Source organism: Acomys minous, assembly GCF_964271855.1.
Source record: "Acomys minous genome assembly, chromosome: 10".
NCBI lineage: Eukaryota > Metazoa > Chordata > Mammalia > Rodentia > Muridae > Acomys > Acomys minous.
Window position 1 is genome coordinate 46,478,577 of NC_140491.1, and position 7,709 is coordinate 46,486,285.

General features: G+C 45.0%; 1 long non-coding RNA gene across 1 annotated transcript; it reads right to left on the reverse strand.

The window, feature by feature from the left end:
• Positions 1-222: 222 nt before the first annotated feature.
• Positions 223-7,358, reverse strand: LOC311606671. The gene is made up of 3 exons (XR_014782396.1): positions 7,243-7,358; positions 4,832-4,936; positions 223-381 (listed from the first exon to the last, which is right to left on the reverse strand). It is a non-coding gene; the product is annotated as an uncharacterized lncRNA (long non-coding RNA).
• Positions 7,359-7,709: the final 351 nt, after the last annotated feature.

Sequence of the window (7,709 nt, forward strand, 5' to 3'; positions counted from 1 at the left end):
AGGACACGGACATACGAATCACCCTCTCTTGAGAGACAGAGAAGCTCCCTCAGAATGTTGTTGTTGTTGTTGTTGTTGTTGTTGTTGTTGTGTTGTTGTGTTGTTGTTGTTCTATTCAGAATAGGGAAGACAAATTCAAAACCAAGGCTGAGTGCCAATAACACGAGTTTATTTGGTGGCCAAAAAGAAGCAGGAGCCTAGATCATAAATCAGATTCTCATCCCATTCAGGGTGTGGCCTCACGGTGACCAGGCAGAAGAAATTAGAAAGAGAAATATTCATCCGGTTCTCAGGAGAAGGGTAGCAGTTTCCTAGGAACCCGGGCACTGCCATTTTCTTTCTCTATACCGTCCTTCCCAGTTGCTGCCATGGAGACGTGAGCTGTAAGGATGATGGTGGAGTGTCAATTAGCATAGAAATTAGGTGATAATGAAACCTGAAGTCTCTTAGAGGTCACTTGGACAGCCATCTTGTACCCAGGTGGCATTAGCCTATCACTGTGAAGGATTCTCGGACCTTCAACTAGCAGCTTCCTTACGGCATTTTCAAACATATGTATCTCTGGTTGACCCTCCTGAGCTGGTTTGAATAGGAATGGCGCTCCCCCCCCCCCCCAATAGGCCCATATATTTAAATGTGGTCATTGGGGAATGGTACTACTCGAAAGGGCTTAGGGGGTGTGGCCTTATTGAAATAGGCGTGGCCTTGTAGGAGAAAGTGAGACACTGTGGGGAGGGCTTTGGGGTTTCAAAAGCTCCAGCCTGGCCCTACAGCTTTCTCTTCCTGCTGCCTGTGGATCCAGATGTAGAACTCTCAGCTACTTTTCCAGCCCCGCATCTGCCCGCATGCCACCATGCTTCCCGCCGTGAGGACAGTGGAGCAAACCTCTGAGATGGTAAGCAAATCCCAACTAAATGCTCTTTCTCTTATAGGAGCTGCCTTAGATATGGTGTCTCTTCACAGCAATAGAACACTGACTGAGACACCCCCACCCTCTCTGTCCCTCCTCTCTGTCCTCCTTCCTGCTCCCACTTACACCCTCCTATACCCAGTATCCTCCCTCTCCTGTCATATCAAATGTGTCCTGTTGCCATCCCCATGTCACTGTTCTTCATAAGTATTACTTGGGTTCGTAAGTAGCCTTTGAGGCCATTGAGGATGGACCCCCTCCCTCATGCTGGACTTTGGACCCCGCTTCCCTTTCCCTGGTGGAAGTAGAAAAGGAAACGCCACCACTAACATGATGGCACAAACCTTTCATCCCAAGCACTCAGGAGCTGGAGGTAAGCAGCTCTAGGCGTATTCCAGGCCAGCCTCGTCAATCTAATGAGTTGGGCCAGCCAGGGCTACCCACTGGCATCCTGTCTTCAGAAGAATAAATTCCAAAGTCCTTCTTTAATTCCTATGCAATTAAAAACAATTTCTATCCTTCCCGCACGTAAGGACGCAGAGTGACACCCCTGTTCTAGTGGGAAAGAAAGGAGAATTTAAAAAGAACACCCAGAACAGAGACAAACCAGAATCCATCAGGGAAAATAAATCCTGGAGCTTGAAGTGCGGAGTCTGGGCCTGGTCTGAGCTTCAAGGGGCTTGGAAGCCCTGTCCCTCTGGATTTGCTCACTCAGCTTTTTCCTCTGTGATGGGCACCCGAGGTCCTGTACTCTCCTGGGGTCTCCACTATACCTGAGGCTTAATCTTTGCAGTTTCATGCATTGGTCCCTCAGGGCCTCTTCACAGGAACTCCAACCTGGCCACATGGTGCCTGGCCTCAGCTGCTTTCCATAACCTCCTCAATCTTACATCTTTCGTGCCTTCAAAATTGGTACTACATGGATGGATGCCTACAGTGCACGTTTTGCTATGGCTGCATATGTAACCTGGACCCTACAGAAGCTATATTGGCTTCTGTATGCTGACCCCCAAGAAGACGCTTTCCTATTGTCTCAGGGAAGCACAAGAGCATCAGTGATGCTCGTAGTGGACATTTTGGTTTCTTTAAACATCCCAGGCAAAATAGCACAAACTTAAGGCCTTCTGGGATTACAGAGTGAGTTTGAAGCCCATATGGGCCACAGAGTAAGAACAGAACATAAATAAAAGAAAGTACATGAAAACTACGGGGAATCGCCTCATGGACTTCCATACAGACAAATATAAATTTAGGTGGTTTGGGGGACAACAAAGAAGCTGTGAGTGGAGGTGTGTGGTACAGCAGATTGGAGACAGGGCCTGAGCATCTGCCATCACCAAAATCTGGCAACAACCCCATAGCTGCCAAGGGCCTAATGTGAATCTGTCCTCTTGTCAACATATTAGACTCTGATGTTAAAATAACATAAATAGTTAAAATACAAAATGTATGTTGTTTAAGATGAAAGTAAAAGAAAGCCTGCTAAATCATTGGGTAACTTGGGAGGGAAATCATTTTAAATAAACAAATCACATCGTTGCATGGGGGGAAAACCCAGTTATGTTCTGGTTTTGTTTTAATCCCAAGTGTGGTATATCGGGCTGCTTTTAGTTTACCCACAGCTGATAATTGTTTCATGCAGCTCAGAAAAGGGTGTGGTCTTTGCCAGCTGCAGTTACTAGGATCTGAGGACTCTGAGAGGGTATAAATACCAGAGCACAGAGAGGAGAAAAAGACCTGTTGAGGAATGCTGAAGAGAGAGAGAGACAGACAGACAGACAGACAGACAGAAAAAGAGAGAGACAGAGAGAGAGGCTTCAAGATTCAAGGAGACAATTGGAGGAAGATATTGCTTCTGCATTTGCTGTTGCTGGTTTGCTGGACTGCTAGATATCCTGATGACTGAAGTTGCTCCCAGAGAGCCCAACAATCCTAATGAGCCCCCACTAACCTCCTTTATCTCCTACCCAGTGTTGGAGGGTTGGCGGAAGGAAGGTGGAAGCATAAGGAACATGCAAGTAAAATGATTTAACAGAGTTCATCAGATGCTGATCCCTTTGACAATCACAGATGCTTCTTCAGCTCCAGGCTGGCCAACGAACAGATTCTTAGCCAAACTATCACATGAAACTCCCTATCTTGTTCCTAATAGAGCCTTCACTTCCTCCTAAAACCCCATATTCCAGGCCTCCACTGTCTGTATTTCTCACCAGTCTCATCTTGCAAGCTTCCACTGAAATGGTCCATTAATCTCCGATTCCAGCCTTCACTCGCTTTTCTAGATCAATTTATCCAACACTTGCCCATTCTTCCTATAAAAGTACTTCAAAGGCTTAAAAGCCACATGGTTGGTTTTATCACAACAATGACAATTTCTTAGTTTAATTTCTTTTGTTGTTATAAAATACCCTGACCAAAAAAAAAGCAACTTTAGGGAAGAAAAGGTTTATTTTTGTTCACAATTGCAGGTCACAGCCCATCACTGAGAGGCAGGGACTACAAACAGTCACATCACCTCCTCAGGAGCAGAGGTAAATGAAGGCATAAGTACTCACTTGGTCGATGGCTTAGCTACATTTCCCCACTCTTGGACAGCTCATGACCCTCTGGCTAGGGAATGAGGCTGCCCACGGTGGGCTGAGCCTTCCTACATCGTTTCACTTAATCAAGACAGTCACACTCACAGGCTATCCCAATGTAGGAAATCTCTCAATGAAACTCTTCTCAGGTGATTGTCAAGTTGTGCCAACTTGACAATTAAAGATAACCATCACAGATGTCTTGGGGCATGACTTCTTCTAGAGATGAAAATATTTGTTTATAAGGTTTTCAACTGATTAGATGGGGCCTGACCACAATACAGAAAATGATCTGATTTACTTAAAGTCTAGTAATTGAAATTCTACCAATTAGCAAAAAATACCTTCATAACAATATCTAATACAACCAGGCAATTAGGCACTATAGCCTAAGCAAGTTTATAAATAAAAATTGATACTAATAGACATCAGTTATCTAGCCCATACATAAGCTCCAAATAAAAATAATTTTTAAAAAAATCATACCACATTAATTGAAGATCTTGGGTCATTTATAGTCTTTAATTGGGTGCTAATAAAATTGTTACTATTATTAATCACAGGACATGGTAGTACTTCGAGACATCCTAAATGATTTCTTTATTCCAAACACAGTATTTCTCGAATCCGTTGCAGAGTAGTCATCCAATTTCCCCTTGATAGTCTGGATCAATCACCTCCACCAACTCAGGAACACCTTTTCTTTTTCCTTTTTCCTTTTTCCTTTTCTTTCTTTATTTCTTTTTAAACCAGAGCATTTATTTTATGACTGATTGAAATCCTCAAAATGAACTGGATGCTACAACAGCTGCCCTCTTGGCCTCAGGTGTTGTTCCTTCATGGAATCCATGTCTGAATCTGCAAGTGACAATTTTGGGGTGCCTCATCCACCCAGTCCCAGTAGTGTTTCATCTCTTATCCTTGGTGCTCCAAGTATTTTCTCTTGAGCTTGCCAGGGTAGCCACATCTGCCACAGGTCAACTTCTGAAGGTGGTAGGCCTTAGAGGTGCAGCAGCAGCACAACGTTTGCTTTTATTTGCAATGCTTATCCAAAGTATAACAATTTTTCATCATCCTGCTTCTGCTGCCGAGGTCAAGGAGACTGGAAGAGCAGAACATCTTTTCTTACTAATTCAGAGGTGTGAAGAGCTCAAAGCAGGTGGGTAGCCAACTTAACCTCTGATTAAATGGAATCCTTTTTTGTACCTCTTGGTAGAACCATTCTTTCCTCCCAAACTAAGGTCCCTCCCTCGGCCAAAAGAGAACATTTTGGGAGATGGAAGCAGAAATTTGTTAGTGAATTACTAGGTATAATAATGGGTGACACTAATGATATACTCACCTCTTAATTCCTGGACCCACATATCCTGGCTTTGAGAAGAAAGGCTTCATATGTTGGATGCTGACTGAGACCATAGGCAGCTTCTTGGAGAACTTTGTCCCAACCCTGCAAGGTATAGCCATCTAATTGTCATTGCAACTGTATCTTCCAAAGGCCAACTGCCATTCTACCAAGACAGCTATTTCAGGATCATAGGGAACAGAGTGAGATGGGTGAATTTCAGGAGCATGAGCCCCATGATTCACTTCCTTGCTCTGGGGTGAACTTCTTGATCAGATCATTGCTGTACAGAACACCATCCTCACACATAAGGCATTCTGCAAGTCCACAGATGGCTGTTTTGGCAGAAGCGATTGCATACAGGAAAGGCAAACTCATACCCAGAGTGTTTATTTCAGTAGGAACAAAATGCTACCCTTTCCCATGATGGAAGTAGCTGGATATGATCACTCTGCCAACAGGTAGATGACTGGTCACCCCAGGTCACCATCTGTGGGACTTGGAGTTGGCTTCTGCTGTTCGAAGAACCAGTAACCACTACAGCCCAGTCAAATTGAGTGGGTGCGAAGAAGCCCCACTGCCAAGCCCGTGTATAATCCCCCTCTTTGCAACCATGGTAACTTCAGTTATGAGCCCAATAGGTAATGATCAGGCAGGCTGGGGAAGGGCTGACCGGATTCCATGGAAAGGGTATCCTAGCCACTTTACTAAAGCTTTCCTCTGCCGAGGCTACGCTTGGTGAGAACCGTATGGTTCGCAGACATCTTCACAGTTTTTTCCTGATCAAAGAGCTCTCTCTACCCACACACCTGTCTCCCAGACCTCCTTATCAGGAAACTTCAAATCAGCTTCTTCCCAAGAATCTAATCCTTCGGCAGAACCGTTGGCCATGGCGCTCTGGCTCACACACCAGTGCATCCCCTTGAAGCTTAGCATTTCAACAGTGCAGACATCACTCTTCTAAGAGAAATGTGGATTTCTCATGCATGAGCTTAATAGGGTCTCCTCTAAAACCAAACTCCAGCTTCATAAGTATTCCCTTGCCACTAAATAAAATCAGAAAACTACAGCACTTACGCAAACGGAATTTCTCCAGTAAGTTCACATTTTCCTTTCCCCACAAGGAACTACCCTTTCCTAATAGGAAGAGGATGCACGTTCTTGGGTCCCCTACCCATCCTGAGACTATGGCTGTCCTGCTTGTGCTTTCTGGGATCAAACGGCAGAGGCAGGAGAGTGACAGTATTGGTCAGACCATCTGAAAGGTCTTTCAAGGAGGAAGGATAGTAGGCTACCAAGAAGAGACTTGATACCCTATGAGCATATAAAGGGGGAGGAAGTGCCCCTCAGTCATAGTCATAGGGGAGGGGAATAAGGGGAAAATGGGAGGGGGGAGGAATGGGAGGACACAAGGGATGGGATAACCATTGAGATGTAATAAGAATAAATTAATAAAATAAAATTAAAAAGAGGACGATTCCCCAAAGCTGTCACTCAAGCCACACTTCATGTTGGCATGTGAATGCCCATGCGATGACATACATCACACATTTTTTAATTGGTTGCTTTTCTCATTCTGGGACCAGATAACCAGATTTAAAAAAAAAAAAGGCATCTTAGGGGAGGAAAGGCTTGGTCTCCCCTTCAGAACACCGAGACCCAGCATGGTGGAGAAGACTTGGGAAGAGGAGCACATTGGTCCATGGCACAAACCAGGACACAGGGAAAGGGGAACACCAGTGCCCAGCTGGCTTTCTCACCACCACCACCCTTCCATATTCAGTCTGACCCCCAAGCCCATGAAACGGTACCTCCACTGTAGGATGTAGCTTTTTTCCTCCACTAACTCTCTCTGGAAACTCCTTCCCAGACACACCTACACATGAATCTCTTAGGTGATTCTAAGTGCAGTCAAGTTGAGTGACGTTTACCCATCATGCATTTCTCATAACAAAGACAGACCAAATGCGCATGACTGGCAAGAGCAGAGGAGCCGAAGTAGTGAGTCAAGCAAGATTCCACTCTCCCTGTTTGTTTGTTGGAGAATCACCTTCGGCATTGGGTGGTGTGGAAGAGATAAGGGATTGTGACCAGGTAGGACCTTTGGAGTAGAAGTCTCAGTGACCTCGTCATTTGCGTAGGCCCCACCTCCCAACGTTTTCATTGCCTCTGAACAGCACTGCCAGCTGCTGGTCTAGGAGGGTTCAACACAAACCTAGAGGGGATATTCATACACCCGCAGAGAGAACCACATGAGGACATGGGCACGAATGCTATCCGTAAGCCAAAGGAAGAACAGTTCCTGCCCACACCTTGACTTAGGCCCTCAAGCTCGCACAACTGAGGGAATGTTCCCAAGGGTTAAGCCCCCAGTCTGTGGTATTTATTGTGATCTTACATGTGGCACTCACCAAGGAGTTGGGGTAGGAAGTAGACACCCTCCACCTTAAAAGAGGGACATTGTCCAGGCTCAGGTGTGGGCTCTTGTGGCAGAAAGCCAGGCTTTATCAACATGGTGGACCCTTGATTATTTCAGGCAGTTTGTATTCTCTGGGTCTAATTCTATTTGCTTATGGGGAACAATTGGAGGAGTTAGCACAGCTTTCAAAGGTCAATTTGGAACACAAATAGCTGATTTATGTAATTAGCCATGTGCAATTACATGGAACGCCATCAAGTGGCTTTTTGACGAACCAGATTGGCACCACCTGATTCTTATAAACATAAATAGATCAAGTTGTTAAGTAACAAAGTAATTAAAAGGAGCACATGATATTCTCTCTGGGCAACTCAGACTACCCACGTTTAATCTGGTTTCTGTACTGCTCAGCCAAATCCGAGAGAGGTAGAGTGAGGCTTTCAGAATGATGTGCTAGAG